Here is an 18709-nt window from a genome sequence, read left to right as displayed (position 1 = left end):
GCTTTCAGAAAACAGCTGATGACCAATAGTTTATGGTCAGCTGAGAAGATCCAGGAATAACTAGCGGCGCTTTCACATGCTCGTGGAAAACTCGACTCTAAATGCTTTCTTGCCCAGAGAAACAATGTGTAAAACATAATGCACATAGGTTAATTGTAGTTACATTCATTGTAGGGCCATTAGGGCTACAAGACTGCCACTTCTCCCAAAGGTGTTTCTCTTTTTTGGCCTATTATGTTGATAGAGAAGAAAAAAAAACAGCTGCATTCCGAATCCTGTCGTTATTTGAGGTACGTTTTTATATATTATACCAATATGTCGACAAGTCTTTTAAGACTGCCGTATGTAATCTATATTTATAGATGGTAGTCAATTGTTTTTGTTCGTTTTCGGTGACATTGTTGACTGTTGGAAATGTTTTTTTTTTTTTGTCTCAACTGCTTTTCCGCTTTTTTTTTTGCGCCCATCCTCTTTTTTTTGATCACTTTTCGCCGTGTTATTGGTTCTCCTATGTTTTTTATGCTGCACTCTACCCTGTACCAATGTATCTTTCCCACTCCTCTCTTTAATGGCTTCGCGCCCTGAGGGTATATGAATAAATAAATAAAAAGGTACTGCCTTCTCACGTGAGTAAAATATCAGAGCTTGTATGCAACCACCAGTGAGCGAATCCGTCGTTCCGCAGCATTGGTAACGTTTTCAGATGAATGCCTACTAATAGTAATACTACTAGGTATACGATGTTTAAGAAATATTTATGCAAAATAAAATCAGACTTTGAGTTCTGATCTGATCCAGATTTTTATTTTTTTTTTATTTTCATGTCACTCGGCTCGGAAGCTCTGACAATTGACGGGCTGCCGCTGGCTCGCTATTACCGATGTGAATGCGAGATAGTCAAACAGATATAAACGTCTTTTAGTCTTCTGTGAAGCTACAGACGTGAGTGTGCAAATGCGAAACGTGAATGAATTTTACAAGTGATTTGTGTTTGACACGTAAAACACGTCTCCGCTGTCCTGGCGTGTTTCGTAAGTTTTCGCGTCCCGCCGACACAGGGGAAACGCAGCACTGCTGCTCCTCCGCCCAACATGAGCTTGGGTCCTCCATGTTATAGAACTATCTGCGCTCAGTTATGCAACATGCTCCCGAATCTTTACAGTATATGGCGCCATGCTTTTTGTTTGCATATGTTTCGTTAGGAGCTTTTTTAATGGGACCGCCATATAGGTTACTGGATTAGGAATGAATATACAAAACGGCGGTAATGACTTCAGATGATTTTCAATGCCGAATTTTTTTAGTGATGGTCTCTAAACATACCGATGTGGACGACATAGCCGTTGAAGTGCAGGGCTGTGTGTAAAAACTATATTTTGGTTGTGGTTGCCAAATCTTTGGGAAGACGGCTTTTGTATATTAGCCGCATAAAGAAAGCGATTATGTTTTATAACCATTTATTTTGTGAGCAACAGGTACACCTGTTCCTTTAGGTGGTTGTTCTAGAAAGAACTACCAGACACGTTAGTTATGGAGCAGTACTCAACGCAATCATTTTTAAAATCCGGATCCTCGGTGTGACGCTGATCGGCAGCGTATCATAAATATCAATAAAGCGAAGGAGTTGAAGTATGGTTCCTTGCGGAACACCCGACAGGGCATGGGAAGGGCTGGATGAGTGGCCAAGTGCACACGTTATGGAGCTCTCTGTTCAGTTCAGAAAACATAGACCTAAGTTGACACACAAAACGAAAGCTTGTGTGCGTTATGGTAAAGATGAGAGAATTGTGTAAATGCGAAGGGCGGGCTTTAGTTTATCTGATTGATCTTGACGGAAGTCATGATAGGTGAGCAGGAGCTAATTTTTTATTGCAAAAGCATTGAAATTTTATTCTATAACAAAAAGATGCTGCGAGGGGGACAGAAAAAGCTGTATGAACAGTTTGAAATATTGGCTATTCATTGCGATTTCTCGTAATATAGTAGTGGACGCAAAATTGTTGGCATATATTTGTCGTTAAGTTCGGTGTTAGAAGGAAAAGAGTGATTGCATGAGGGATAGGGTTAAATCACTTCGAGAAAAGCCAAATTTGGTCGATCGGGAGTGAATATTTATTCCATCATCATCATCATCATCAGCCTGACTATACCCACTGCAGGGCGAAGGCCTCTCCCATATTTCTCCACTTAACCCGGTTCGGTGCTAGCTGCATCCACTTGACCCCTGCGAACTTCTTAAGCTTTTTATTTAATTTAACCTTTTATTTAACCTTGTTATTTGATTTATTTCATCAAAGGCTAATAGTGAATTAAACGTCCAGATAGGCATGGACGCGGATACAGCGCGGGGACTTGTAAAACCGGTAGTGACGTCAGATGAGCGGAAGTCTACAAAGCTATGGCAAAATAAGCACAGTCAATGCGAATAAAGGGCTGGAATACAATAAAAAAAAATAAATTATTTAATAAACAAGCGGTAATCAGGAGAGAATGAAAAAAAGCATGTCCGAAAAAGGGGTCCGCTCGTAGTGGCGTCATATAAATGCTGTTGCCATGAAGACTGCGACCGATGACGTCATGGCATATCGTTGCAACAAAGTGATGCATTGGGAGAGGGCGGCGGAAAGAGTGGTGTCGCAATAGAATTTTTCGCCGCCGATTACGTCATGGCCTAGCATAGACTAACGTGATGTCATGAAGAGGTGCCGGTACGCGCATCTTTGATAGGCTCCTCGATAAATAGTTGGTCGAATACAAACTTTAATAAAAGGTAGTTAGGTGTTGCATATTAATCTTAAACGTTGCGTTCCAACTGGCCTTAAACTAAGAAAATCATTGAGCTCTGGACGTTAGTCCACGTGTAAAGTTTTAAGCGATTTTATTCTGAAGATGCTCCCTCGATTTCATGCTTTTCTGCAGTTTCATGCTTCGTATGGGTCATTGGCAGTCTGAAAATTGCAGGGTAGAATGCAGAAGGACATAATTCACAAGGGCGCCTAGAGATCTCCAGAAAAGTAGAAAAATTGTCAGTTACCCCGGCAGTCAAGGCGCCCCACTGCAATGGCAATAGTGTTTTTTGCAGTTTTTGGAAAAGAAAATAGGGCCGCCTGTTAGTTGTGTTCAGAGTTCCATGAGCAGCTAGTGTTATTAATCTATTCGCCGCTATCTGTTTCTTCCGGCACATGTCCGTCGAAAGCGCTGTGTATGAAAACAGCGTTTTTGCATAGTGGATAGGCGCCGAAGAAAACAAACACCATTCGCTTAGGGCAAAACATTCGCATGCCGTCCATGTTGAATATGGACACCATATGCCTGAATCATACGTTTCTCGATCAACCTGCACTTTTGTTTTGTTTTTTACCTCCCCACTGCGCCCCTCCACTACGCCACATACCCTCTCGAGCACCTTTTTATGGCATATACGGCACCGTGAACAAATTTAGTATTTTTGTATACCACGAGCTTTTCTTCCACATCAAGGTATGAAAAAGGCCGATCACATAAAAGCTATCGACATACATGAAAATAAATATACCAGTATACACAGAGGGCCACAGAGACGTTCCGCAGAAGGAGCAAACACTCGGAGGAAAATATGCTTCAGGGTCCAGATATGGGGCACACGGATCGAAGAAAACGACGGCCATTTGACATAGGGGCTAACTCTCTCAGCACACATCATTTGCGAAGCAAACGTTATCTGCCGCCATTGGCTAACAGAAAGCGGCTCCCACACAGCCTCACGGAACGTATGAGGGCGCACAGTCTTATGCGAGCCCCGCAGCCCTCAATAAAACAAGCAAAGGAAAGCGAAGAGGAGTAACTCTCTATGCCGTCTCTCGCAGCTGGTGCCTCCCCGTTTGGAAGCGGTCGCTATGCACACGAGGGATCAAGCAGCGCAGAGCTCGACAGACTGATCGACCGTTTCCTCCACCCCACATGAAGCAGCAAAAAGATTCTTACACTACTTCTTTCAGCACTGGGCACTTCGCACCCCGTGTTCGGCTGCTCTGAGGTGCTCTTGACAGCCCAACAATAGAGAAGTGATCAAGCCTGCTCTATGTGCACGGAGAAGATACACTACACAAAGGGCATGAACCATAATGTACACGCTAACCACTGCGCAAAAAGTAACTAGTGGTGTTCCTGCGTAGGTTTGTGTGAATATGACTTTTCAAATTCGAATCAAATAAACAAATGGTCAGAAAGCAAGTGCTAACTGAATTCATGTTTCCGTCTCATCTGCAATCATTCGTTCCTTGTAGTAGATAGAAAAATATTACTTGTCCACCAGACAGCACACTAGCATTCCCCAACTCTCTGCGGGTACCGCGCTGTCAGTATCAGTTAGGCTGCGCATCAAAAATATCACAGTCAGCAGCGTGCTCTGTTTGTTTTCGCCGCCGCTGCACATTTTCTGCAACCGTCAAAAAAGAATAAAAACATAGTGGAGACCGAGATGCCCCTAACATGCATTGAAAATTTGTGCGAAATATTCTCATCACATACAAATATTTCTTGGTATTCGTATTTGTTCATACTTCTGAGTGTTCTATATTCGGCACGTAGTTATTGATACTTTATATAAATGACATCATTGACATTTCGATAGCGGGTACAATGTTGGATGTACGCTGAAGACGCAGGTGTTTCTTTTTATCTGGAGAGAGCCTTGAGGCGCTTGAGACCGGGTCAAACGGATGGCTAAATGAGCTTGGTTAATGGGTACATACAAAAAAAGCTTCAAATAAACAAAAGCAAAACAAGTATATATAATATTTCCTGCAAACCACAAAGCCATTCTTAACAACATGACCATGAATTATAAGTATGCACTGCTGGACCGTGTAGATTGTCAAACATTCTTAGGTGTTACTTTCCAGTCAAACCAAACATGGTTCCACCATGTGGGAAATGTAAGAATGAAAGTATCGAGACGTATTGGAATGTTAAGCTGTTTTCGAAATCTTATTCCCTGAGGCTCAAAAAACCGGTCTATTTTTCCCTTATACACTCTCACTTTAATTACTGCCCCTTAGTACAGGGATTCAGAATTAAGACTGATAATGATAGACTATCGGCACTGCAGAGAAGGCCTATTAGAGCATTATATAAAGAAAATTCAGACTCGCTACATTCATGGCAACACATAATATTCTACCTTTCCACGTTATATACAAACAGAATCCATCTACGTATGTATTTTCTCAAGTGTCGGGCAATAACAGTACATTTTATGGCCATTATCAAAATAGGCGCACTGGTCGAAATTTACGGAGGCCTTTCATTGTTTTACTAATTGTACCTCATGGTAATTACGCTAAACAGACAATTCATCATCAAATCATGAAACTACGTAACAATTATCCAGGAATCCTTAAAATCGCAAGAATATGTGGACGCCTGTCCACTTTCAAGCGCCGAATAAAACCTCTTTTTACTTCAAATTGGAAACCAAATACATGACTAAAGCCGATATGGAAAAGCAATGTATTGTGCTGTACCTTTATATTCTTACAAAATTTCAAGATAGCAGTTGTTACGATTCTTATGTTTTAATATTGGCACGTGCTTGAATGCAGATTTTGTGTGGTGGTGATCATTGAAACTTGTTTTTTTGTCTTGTTTTCTATTTTTAATCACGCGAATTTATATACGGTGAAGATAGTGGTATTAAGTTGCATGCATATTGTCTGTATTTCGAACACGCTGCTATTGCGCCCAGTGGGGAGAATATCTCGTAAGGGGACAAATTTTTTTTTCGTCGCCCTCAAGTGCAGTAAAATGTATTGCCTACAAAATTATTGAATAAAATATTCGCGCACACATTATTGACATTGAATCAATAAAGGCAGTGCAACGGTATAGGAGATGTTAGTGTAAACATTGGGACGAAGGAATTGAACTGACACATACCACAAAATGCAAGCGCTGTTACCCACTGTTCACTAAAATATAACACATGATAAAAACACGCGAAAATAGATCCATTCGCAAAAGAGTGCAAGCATTTTCATCACGCAAGAGCGATTTTACTATGGCAGATGTATTAGGAGAAATATTTGCCGCGTCACAAATGTGCAAAGAATGACGTCATGACGCTGAACGTGCTTTAAATAATTGTTTTTATTCGTATCGCGGTTTCGTGGTGTGTGCGCCCGCACTGTCTTTGCGCATGTGCCTATTTTCTTTACATTCCCTGGGTTATACCGCAATACATAGTCGGTCATAGAGCGCGTATTTTGTTCCATGTCTGTGCCCAAGATTTCTAGCTAACGTCATCTATGCAATGTAGGGCAAAAAGCCGGCCACGCACCCTGTGAGTGCTATGCTATGGTTTTATAACAAAGAGTTAAATGTATAGGTGTTGAAAGTCGCAACTCAAAAATCCACACAATGGACTCAAAACAAAATTACTAGATTAAAACTATGACTGTTCAGTTTCACGTAAAAGGACTACTGCCAAGCTGAAAAAAAAAAAAAAACAAGTACACAACGGTGTCAAAAATACTACTCAATATTTTGTAGTCGTATTGTGTAGTTCTGTAGCACTTTTCTGAAGTTCTGGAGCTTTCCTGTAGTATATTTCTGCCGTCTGTAGTTGCGTAGAACTTTTCTGTTGTATATACAAAAAAATTCTGATGTCACTACAGAACATTCTGTTCTCAAAACAGGTTTCCTGTCAAAAACTGCAGAGGAAGTCTGTCGTATCTGCAGAACATTTTCGGCAATTTTTTCCTACCGGGTACCTCTTGCTGTTGAGGACCAACGCGAATAAACTAAAGCCACTCTTGAGGCACGCAACAGGAAAACGCTGTGGATGAGCTATCACTCCCGAAATCATGAGTAACAATAGGCTGACCTTGTTGAACATGGCTGAGGCACGCAATATCACAAAGTCTTGCAGGCCATTCACGAGCATTGTGCGTGCCCCCCACACGAAGGAGCAACCTATAGGCGCTGAAGTCTTCCTTCACCCTGTGCATACTGGTGGCTGCAGGGCAATAGGTGACGCTGAGTGGCATCGGTCTTTTTTTAACGTGAATGAAACAACAGCTAGATTTTAATGAATCCTGGGCATTGGTTCAAAAACACTTCACATACTACAAATATATCCGATCATTGTTTTAATAATAACATTTTCTCATTAATTTTATAACTTGTTAATACAATACCCCATTCAGTGATCGAAATTTTCAGATATTCGCATAGACATATAAAGCATGCGTTTTTGCTGAGCACGTCTGAACATCAGATCATCCTCTTTTTTAGCTGATTGGCTTGAAAAAAGATATAATAAGATTTGTTTATGATTATAAACTTTGCTTTGAAAGTGTATTCTCTCTCATCATTTTAAAATATATACAGTTAAGGGAAGTGTCATGCATTTTAAGGTGCACCTGTCATAGGTAAGTCTGTGACAAAATTTGTGTATTTCAGACCAGTTGCAATACTTCTTAATGTAGTGCTCTGCACATTCGTTTTCTTGTTGTTTAATACTTGAAAATGTCTGTAAACGGTGCTTGCCCATGGTTAAAACTTTAAGAGTTTTAATATTGTACAAAATAGTCAAGTGCAGCAAATATGGTTTTACGCGATACAGAACCGAAATGAGACGAGTTTGCTTAGCTGGGAGTAAACTAAAAAAAAACTGAGTGACTACAAAGAAATCCTCACACTGCCAGTTAAGTTATGATTTGGAGGACACCGTGGGCATTCAGTGCATCCAATTAGGCGGAATATAAAGGTAAGCTTCTAATGTCTACATTGCTATAACTGCCTGCTATCATTTGGAAACATTATTATTACAAAATGAGGAAAACAGAGGCTGAAGATTATAAAATGTATCGGAAATGAAGGGGGGCACCGTGGCCCTAACAATCACTGCGGAGGCAAAACACTAGCACCGGAGTAAGCATTGCTAGTGGAAGGAAAAGATAATAAGTTTGTGATGAGCGTATCATTATCTTCTGAGTTAAAATGTCGTCTAAAATTATCGAACGAAAGAAAGGCTAAACATATCACCGAAGATTCGTTTAAATGATTCATTAGAGCCTACAGTGCTTAAGGAATTTGGTCTTTCAATGCTAGGCTTATATGGTGTGCAGCTTTTCCGCGCCGGATATGCGTATGGGAAAAGTATGTTAAGAAATTATTCATTTTGTCTTCGCAACCGTGATATTTTAGGTTGAGGTTTAAGACTATAGTGAATACCTAAAGTTATTTGCTTGCAGTATTGCTCAAAGCGTACATTATAGAGAAGCGGCCCGAAAGAAAAAGTACGCCAAGCCTTAAAGAAATAAACCACCATTATTTATAAATTATTCTTAGCATCTGGTCTGCCTCAGGGGCATAGCGCAACTGTGTGTTTACGACCACGAGTAGGTATTCCCAGAACAGATTGTTCCCCCACGCTATTCTTCCAACAGACTCGGTTTAGTATTCGTTATGCTATTATATTTTTGCTCATTATGCCTTCTTATTCGCGGTATTATCGTTTCTAGTGGCGAGACCTTTGATGCGCACTGGCATTTCATTGCACCGACATCTTATTTCTTTTCGTAACTGATCACACCAAAAAGCGCTAATTTCTTTTTGGCTTTTTTGAGCAATCCTGAAGGGATTTCGCCTTATTTCTGGTGAGATAGATTGTCGCTTCGGAAATGTTAATTTCGATTTCTAGACAAAAACAACCACTAAGAAATTTACTAACAATCAAGGCGACAAATGTGAAAAAGACATGAGCAGTGGAAGGAGACAAAATAGAGCACATTTATTCCTATATTTTTCAGTTTTTAGTGCAGAGTTTACCCCTACATACGCACTCTGCCATGTTTCTTGGAATGCTCCTTTTTGGAGCAGCTGGCCACCAGAATGGCCTATGCAATGGGATCAGTGACACATTGTCTACAGGTGCTTGCTTTAAAATATTGTGTTATTGATCGTCCTGAAGGGCTAAAGTAATAAATAAATGATAATGATAAAAAATGATAAAATGTTAGCGAAATGCAAACTTTATCTGACCAAAAGTGAACATAACTGAACCCAGTCTCTAAAACCCGCTCTAGTTTCTTTATAACCATAGTGGCGAACACAGCGACTATTTCATAATATACTAGTGACACGTATACCGTGAGGCGGAATGACCTGTACGCCAAAGGAGGTCTCAAGTCAGGAGATGAAAATCTTAGGACATGTACAAAAGAAGAATATTAAAGCCTCCGAATCTCCGTATTTGTGAAAGCGCGTGCATCACTTTTTTCACTTGAAATGTATTCGTAAATGTCAATTAGGTTTTTAACTGCTGTTTATTAGCATCCCTTTCTTTCGGCCTGCTTGAGTTTCCTAAAGCAAGTGAAATGGACCACGTTGATTCTGCAACTTTAATAAAACCTTAAAGCCTTCTTGTTAGGGGGGCTCAGGCCTAATGCAAAATGTATTCTGGTTCGTCCGCCCACAATAAAGACAGCATTTGCTGCGGAGACGTGCCAGGCATATAACATCTGCTCAAGCTTCGTTATCTGGGAGAAGTAGGTATATCAATACACGTGTATACACGCAGTTTTAAAGAGGAGGCACGTAAGGCGGCAAGAACTGAGGCTTCAACATGCTAGACTTACATTTGTTCCAAGGATGGGAAGCCTCCTGAGAAGTCATTGCTCATGTCAGTCTGCTTTGGGGAATGCAGTAAACCAGCTCTTTTTCATTGCTTGTCAAGTGCTGGGTTCATATCTCAGCTATATAAACTGGTCATGCTTCACCTTACGACATCATTTGATGAAGGACAAATATTAGATAATGGAGTGTTTGTCTTGAGTTACGCATTTCTCTCATGAGAGGGTTTCTTTCATCTCATATGCTCGCTACAGCGTAATATCAAAGGGCGCCACCTGCTTATGTTTTTAAAGTGGTGTGGACATCCCTCACATTTCACACTCCGCTGCGCATGGCATTTATTTTTATTTATTTGATTTATTTATTACATACTGCTGGCCTTATTTTGAGGCCGTAACAGGATCGGGTTTAGATGCATATGAAAGAGTACGGAAACATAAAAAAGACACACAGCAGACGAGCAACCTTTTCACACTTATACAAATGAAAGTAATAAATCGCACCTGATGACAATGTGTTTACATATATTCAAAATAGCTTTTCAGCTGTGACAGAAAAGTTTCAAGGCACGCTTGGTTTATAATTTCAGGGGGCAACGTATTCTACTCATGAATCACATTTGAAAAAAAAAAATTAAAATTTGAATGTATCACTATGGTATCTGTATTCGGATAGATGCTTTGCATGTTTAGTTCTTGTGACACGAGTACTAGTCTCAACTAGATATCTGCTCTTATCAGGTTTAGAATTATTGTTTAAAAGGAGGAAAAGAAACTTGAGCCTCAACAATCTAGCTCGTCTGCGTATCGTATGATGGCCGGCTTTTGCAGAAGCAGGGTGGGTGAGTCGTTACGAGTGTATTGAAGATGAATCGGGCAGCTTTTCGCTGGACGCTCTCCAATCTATTAATCTGTTGTTTGGTGTAGGGCATTCAGATAATAATACCGTATTTTATTACAGGACGGACGAGTGAAGTATATGTCATTTTTTTTTTCCGGTGAAGCAAGTCGAAAGGAATGTCTTATCGTGTAAAGAGTAGAATGCGCTATTGAGGTAATGTGTGTCACGTTATGGTTCCATCGTACATCGGAGTCAATAATCACGCCAAGATACTTGAAGTGTTCCACCTTAGTGAGTGTGTTATATTCGATTTCATAAGTGAAATTTAATGAATGTTTCTTTCTAGTGACCGTCATGCAGACAGTTTTTTCCAGGTTGAGGGCCATCTGCAAATTATTACACCATTTTGACATGTACTGCAGTGAGTGGTTCAGAACTATTTGGTCGGCAGGGCTATTAATTTCTTTGTAGATAACGCAATCACCTGCGAACATGCGTACTGTTGCGTCGATATTGTTGGTTAGGTTATCGATATAGAGGAGGAAAAGAATTGGGGCAAGCACAGTTCCCCGTGGCACACCAGATAACACTTCTGCCAAATACGACTAGCTGTTTTCGAAGTATACAAATTTACGTCGGCCATTTAAATATGCTTTCAACCCAATGATTATTGTTCTATTACCAAGATAGTGAACCAATTTATACAGCAGTTTGGAATGAGATACCCGGTCGAAGGCTTTTGACAAATCAAGAAATACCATATCTGTTCGGAAGCCATGCTGATTAGGCATAATTAAATTGGGGTCTTCAACAAACATTATAATATGCATCAAAATGAAATGTTGTAGGAGTTTACAGGCCGTGCACGTAAGAGAAATAGGGCGATAGTTAGCAACATTGGCTGGGTCTCCCGATTTATGTATCGGGATAACTTTTGCTATTTTCCACATTTCTGGTAGTTCTGCAGTTTCTAATCATTTATTGTATATACGCGATGCGCAAAACGCCGACAGCGCCGCTTGTCGCGAAAGCGGCAAAGCATAGGCGGGCTCGGTCGGGCGCTGTTCGCGTCAGCGTCTATGCGCGCACGTCTTGTTTTCGTCGTTGGTAGCGGTTTAAGAGATATCACGCCGCTGTCAACCTTTAGCAATGTCCAGGAAGAATTACTGCCTAGTTTGTTTTTCGAACACTCATAAAACCTTACAGGAACACGTTTGCATAAATTTCAGTGGTGCTTCACGAGAACGTACGGGGGCCGTGAATCGCGGCTGTTCGACGTAGAAAGCAAGCAATCGCACCGAATGACATTTGTTCAGGTTAATGTCATTTTTTCGACGCACTGCTACATGACCAAAGCTAATGCCGTTTCCAAATTATGGTAACTGTGATTGATATGCAAATATTGGAGTGCCTTCAATATGTTGCGAAGATGAAGGCGCTGTAAACGAAAGCAGCCTTTAAATTGACATTCATGTCTTGCATACCTTGCAAGCAACTTTTTGATTACAACTATCAATTACGAAGTTAGTTTACGAAAGGATATGGAAGGTGCGCACGTCTGCACTCCATTGCGAAAAGCGTACGAGTTTCAACAACGTACACTTTCCGCACTAAAGCAAGTGTCAAGAGCAACACGTAAAATAGACAGCATCTAGTGTACTGTCCGACGGCGATTATATAGAACCTTCGAGCATCGCCCTACGGCGCAGCATACTGCAACCCTGTTGACTCCCGTACGTTATCACCGAATCGTTCGCTCGGCGTATTAAGGCCCGTCGAAAAATGCTCGAGCTTAGCCTCATCAAGAAAGAATACCGCAAATTCGTAACGCTTGCTACATCGGATGCCGCGAGCTTACCGTAACGACGTTGCCGCGAAGGCGGCCGACGACGGCGCTCTGGCCGTGTGCTAGGCCCTCGCTATAGGCCTAAATGGTTTCGCATAAAAGCCATAGCTGGAAGTGCTTTGGAAATTGTAAATTTTCTATTCATAAAACTGCTTTATTATCAGTTCAATTGTCTCACAGTAAACGGAAGGTGCAACTTCGACGACACCTTAGCAGCGAAATCGCGAAGAAAACGAAATCGGATGAGCTGCGTCACACCGGCGGCAGCTGCTAAAAGCTCAAATTTGCTTCTATTGCTGTGATCACTTCTTCCAAACTCTCGTTACATAACAGCGTTCCTCGGTAAACATATTTTTTTTAGATTCCTTCCTCAAATTAAGCGCGTATTATTTAGGATGAACAGAGCATGGTTTTCTTAAGGTGGAGAAAGAAATCCGCTGTGTCGGCGAATCGGCGCCGACGGACCGCGGAAGCGAGCGACCTGTTCCGCCCGCGCTGAGTGCGGTAGCGACGGGTTGGCTGGCAGCGATGGGTGCCAGTTTTCATTTTCTTTTTACGGCGCTATTTGGCATATTTCGTATAGATGACTAGCAGCAAAATTATAGGAGCACAGTAATATTTAATGCAGGTGGCACTTTTGCAGTTTAATTTGGGTGTATCTTCTCACAGAGTCTCTGGTGTCGACGTACACATTTCCTCGTTGATCGCATTCGGATGAGCACCTCGAACTCATTTGATAACTATTGTCGTTTTCATCGCATGTCATTATATTTTCTCATTAGCAGCAAACAAATATCATTTTGAACGAGCGTCATTAGATACAAAAAGGCATTAAATTTGACTTGTGGCAGGGCTAAGTGATAAGTATTTTTGTCAGTGTTTTCTGTTTGTCATTGCACCTTCCGTGAACACTTCTTGTTTAAACGTGATCGCGTCCGCTAGCCGGGAAGATACAATACGCATTAGATTTGTGAAACTCTTAGTCAGATGATCTTTAGCGTGCATTGACATCGCACAGCACACGGTTGCATTTTGCGTTTCGCCTCCACCTAAACGCGGGCGGCGAGGTCGACTTCGATCACGATAATTCGATCCTCCTTAGTAGCCTGAACCACTGCAGCGGGTTATTGAACAGATATTTGCCAATATGCGTTTTGAAACTTGCCATGCAGTTACTTTGAAGAGCCAGTGTTCCTGTTGCCTGACAAGTTTACGAAAACATAACATGTCGGTGCACTTCCTATTCAGACTAAAGGCTCTAGAGCTTGTTATAAAGCGCCCTGTAATTCTGAAGTTGAGTACGAGGGTGTCACAAATGAAATGAAGATGATACTACAATAATAAAATAGGACATAAAATTTAGATCTAACATGCTCTTGGCTAACCTGACATGATGCAGCTTTTCACATATTGCCTCTGCTGATATCTCACTCCCCCATGAAATTATCTACCCGCTCTGCCTTTTTTACGATGGAATACGTGAAATCCATGCCGTACAGGCAATGGTAAAGTGCAAGCATGAAAAATCTGAACTCTTATTACAGGAGCCCAATATGCGCTATTTTTCTGATGCTCAGAATTCTGGTTTGCGAACTCGCAGGCTTTTCCTGCGGTCGCACCGGTACGAAACCGCTCGCAGTTTCGACGACGGTGCCTAGTTTACTGTAGCAATATATTGCATGTAAACGAAGCAAGCGTGTGCCATTAAGCAAAGAAAGAACATTGGTTCATAGGTCAAGGAATTAGTGAATTAGCGCGGCATTGTAATGAAAGCGGGATACTCAAAATGAGCTCCACTTCGTACGCAACCTTGTTGGCGCTCGTCTGCAGCAGACACTTGATGCGTATGGAGGCGACGTAGTTCCAGACGGCCGTGATATCGAACACATGTCCACTATTATAAAGTGCGATCCCCTTGCGCACACTGTCACCGCGGGAGTGCCCGTGAGACGCGCACAAAAGGCAGATCGCATGCGTGCACCACGGCCGCGCTTGCCGCATGAGGCCCGCCTCGGGTTTCGACGGCCGCCGCTACGCGGCTTTCAGTGGCGCCCCTATAGGCGCTGCGCATGGCGTATAACCAGCAAATATCTTGAAATTCATTCAACATAACGTTTTAGAAAAGCATTTGGTATATTGTCTGGACCAGCCGATTTCTTTGTGTCAATACTGAGTAGCAAGGCAAATATTCCTTCTTCAGTAAATTTTATTTCGTCGAGTGTATTGTCGTTATTACTTTGGGGTTATAGCGCATGGATGGTTCCGTCATCAAGCGTAAACACAGATTTAAAATGATTGTTATAGGATGTGGCTGTGTTTGGTGCTACATTCGGATGAAGTTTACTTTTTTTAGTCTTCGAGTTCAGATACCGCCAGAATTTATGAGGAGCCGTTTTGTAAAATTTGTTAATGTGACATTCATATACACATGCTTGGCCTCTTTCAGGGCTTCTTTCTGGGCCTGACAATGGCTGCGGATTTTAGCAGTGTAACTTGGTAACTGAAGTCGACTGTTCAGCTTCCTTAATCGAGCTATTTTGCGATTATATTTGAGATTAGGAATAATATATGTTCCTGGTGTCAGCCACAACATTTGTGTGATTGCTTCGATTTTATCACCCATTATTCGCGTTCATGTCGTCTGCTCGTTTATTAAGCTTTTTGCACCATCATTTTTTCTTTCGAGCCTTCCGTAATCTCAATGTTCGTAATCATATATTTTCGTGTTACGTTGATCATAACAATCTGCAGACAACTCGAACCTGTGGAAAAATATATATGAAGCTATAACACTGGTAGAATGATCCAGTCAGCGTCGTTCGCTCACTTCTTGTACCTTCTGCCGCTTTAGCATAAATTGAATGAGACATGTATATCACGTAGTTTGCTCATGCCTTCTGAAAGTATGATGGGCGTCAACATATTCACGTAGTGAACATTCAACTAGTTAAAACGATTTAGTCCTCAGAAAACGCAATACATTATCTATCCAGCTAGCATCGCTCATTTCGCCCCAATGAACTTCCACGATTTGTTCGTTCGAAGTATTGTGCTATATGCTTAAAACATGTTTTATACAATTCCAATAGTATTCCGATGTGCTGCATGAGCCAAAAGGACGAACATAGTTGATTCTGTAAACCCATTCTTTACAGTTGCCACTGTACAGCTGCCACTGAACATAGTTGCCATGGCCAGAAATACGGCCATGGTTCGCAAAGTTGCCGTGGCCGCAGAACTTGTGCGAAATGTGCTGCGAACGACCACAACTCTGATAACTGCACCGCAGGCCCACGCTGTGCAAACTGTGAGGGGGATCACCCCGCATACTCTCGATCCTGCCAAAAATAGAAAGAAGAAAAGCAGATCATAACACTACAAACAACAAAGAACATCACATACAAACAGGCACGTACCTAGTACAACAAAACCAAGAACACATTTCAGTTCACAGCAAAACCAAATCTCGCCGATGTGGTGCGACAGGGCGGGGCACCACAACGGCCTTCGGCACCTACCCAGACCTCAAACGAGGCTGAGGTAGTGCCATCCCCTGCCCCGGTGGAAGCATCTCCCGCTCCTCCACCACCCCCAAACCAGGCTACGCGTCCCTCAGGGTCGGCGGGCTACAAGACCTCCGCCCACGAGGCAAGGTCTAAAAAGAAGGAACACGTGCCTCTGGCACGTTCGTCCAGCACCTCAGACGAGGTAATGGACATAGGCCAGGACAGCTCTTTGCCGTCTTCGTCACAGAGACGGCGGAGCTCCTTGGAACGAACCAAAACAGACAAGGCCCGAATCACGGGCCCTGGAAAAAACCTAACTTAATTTCCAAGCTTTCAACAAAATAAGATGGCATTCCTGGTACAGTGGAACTGTAGAGGACTTCTAAAGAATATTAATGACATAAAAGACATTCTAGATACAGTCTCGCCAGTTGCAACTGTGCGTACAGGAAACAAAATTAGGTTGCATGCACTCGAATATACTGAAGAAATATCAAGTCTTCCGCCGAGATCGAGAGCAAGCAAGCAGGCTTTCGGGTGGTGCGGCCATCATATTGCAAAGTGGAGTTCCAGCTCAAGAACTGAAATTAAACACTCCCTTAGAAGCTGTAGCAGCCACAATAATTGCCTTTAAAACTCTTACTGTGTGTTCTGTCTATCTTGAACCAAATCTTAAAATAACACTCCATCATCACCATCATCATCATCATCAGCCTGATTATACCCACTGCAGGGCGAAGGCCTCTCCCATATTTCTCCACCTAACCCGGTCCTGTGCTAGCTGCATCCACTTGACCCCTGCAAACTTCTTTATCTCATCCGCCCACCTAACTTTCTGCCGCCCCCTGCTACGCTTTCCTTCCCTTGGAATCCAGTTTGTTACCCTCAGCGACCATCGGTTATCCTCTCTTCGCACTACATGTCCTGCCCATGTCCATTTCTTCTTCTTAATTTCTACTAGAATGTCGGTAACTTAACTTAAGATAACACTCCATGACCTAGAAAACCTTTTTTGCCAAGATTTTAAATGGGATGTTCTGAACAACCCGTATAGTAGCGACCACCTGCCAGCAATAATCAGCTTATCATCCTCACCATCAGTCATGCCGACCAAACCGAAACGGTGGAAACTTCACTTAGCAGATTGGGAGCTTTTTAAAGTAGAGGCGAATCTAGGAGCAGTTTTCTCAGATGCCCTTAGTGTCGACAGACTAAATGAGTTGTTCACGACTTGCATTATCCCTGCCGCTCACCTCGCCATTCCACAGTCCTTAGGTGTGGTGCGACAAAAACACAAGACGTGGTGGTCTCGGGAATGTAAGGAGGCCAAAAAGCGACAAGATAAAGCATGGGGTGTTTTCCGAAGGTACCCTACACACGGAAATCTTACAGCTTTTAAAACGGCCAAAGCTAAAGCTCGATACATTCGTCGCAACTCTGAAAAAGAATCCTGGCAGAAGTATGTCACGTCAATAAATAGCTCAATGACGTCTAAGAAAATGTGGGAACAAGTTCGTAAACTCAGTGGAAACTTTACCCCGTTTACAATTCCCATCCTCACAGCCCCTGGTGTTCAGACTAGCACAGAAGAACAGGCCAATTTACTAGGCGAACATTTCCCACACGTTTCAAGTTCGTCACACTACACAGAAACATTCTTAAAATACAAAAACATAGCTCAGAAACAAAAACTCCCAACAAGTGGTGGCAGAAATGAATCAAATAATAGTTTTATTACACTCCAAGAAGTAAAGAACGTCCTTGCTGCTGGAAAACAGACTGCGCCTGGCCCTGACGAAATTCATTACGAAATGCTGGCTCATTTATCCGAATCCTCTGTAGAGGCACTTGTGAAATTCTTTAACAAAATTTTGACTCTGGGTAAACTCCCAGAGGCTTGGAAACAAGCCGTTATTGTTCCGTTTCTGAAACCAGGAAAGCCGCCGACCTCCGCGGGCAGTTACAGACCCATAGCTCTGACCAGCTCTTTAGCAAAATGTTTTGAAAGTGTTTTAAACATCAGACTAACTTTCATCTCAGAATCTCATAAACTTCTTAATGTTCATCAGTGTGGTTTTAAAAAAGGGTGCGCAACGACCGACCACTTAGTGCGTCTTGAAAATACTGTCAGGGAAGCGTTCATACATAAACAAAATTGCCTGGCCGTTTTCTTTGACATGGAAAAGGCATACGACACGACTTGGAGGTTCGGGATCCTACGCGATATAGCAGATTTGGGCATCCGAGGCCGGATGCTTAATGTTCTGAAGGACTTTCTATCAGGTCGTTCATTTCAAGTACGTCTCGGTACCACCTTTTGGAGGAACTTTATTCAAGAGAACGGGGTACCTAAGGGGTGCATTTTAAGTACAACTTTGTTTATTGTAAAAATGAATTCTATTAGCAAGGTAATCCCAAAATCCATTATGTTCTCGCTGTATGTCGACGACCTTCAAATAGCCTGCACATCGTCAAACATATCAATTTGTGAAAGACAAGTACAATTAACACTAAATAAACTAGACTCATGGGCTTTTAAAAATGGGTTCAAATTTTCCCCACAGAAAACAGTGGCAGTACTGTTCTCGCTGAAACGAGGTATACAGATCAATCCCAAGCTACACCTAAATGGGATTGAGTTGCCAGTAAAGAGCGAACATAAATTTTTGGGTGTAACGTTCGACAGAAAACTAACATTCCTGCCTCACATAAACATCCTAAAGAGGAAAGCCATAAAATCTCTAAACATACTGAAGGTTCTCTCTCGGAAACACTGGGGGTCTGATAGGGCGTGTCTTCTACATATATATCGATCTGTTGTGCGGTCTAGCTTGGACTACGGGTCCATAGTCTACGAGTCAGCTAGACCATCATATCTAAGGAAATTGGACCCGGTACATAA

This window comes from Amblyomma maculatum, chromosome 3, assembly GCF_055883805.1.
Source record: "Amblyomma maculatum isolate TAMU_Amacu chromosome 3, ASM5588380v1, whole genome shotgun sequence".
In the NCBI taxonomy this organism is placed as follows: Eukaryota; Metazoa; Arthropoda; class Arachnida; order Ixodida; family Ixodidae; genus Amblyomma; species Amblyomma maculatum.
Note: the sequence above shows the minus strand (reverse complement) of the source record.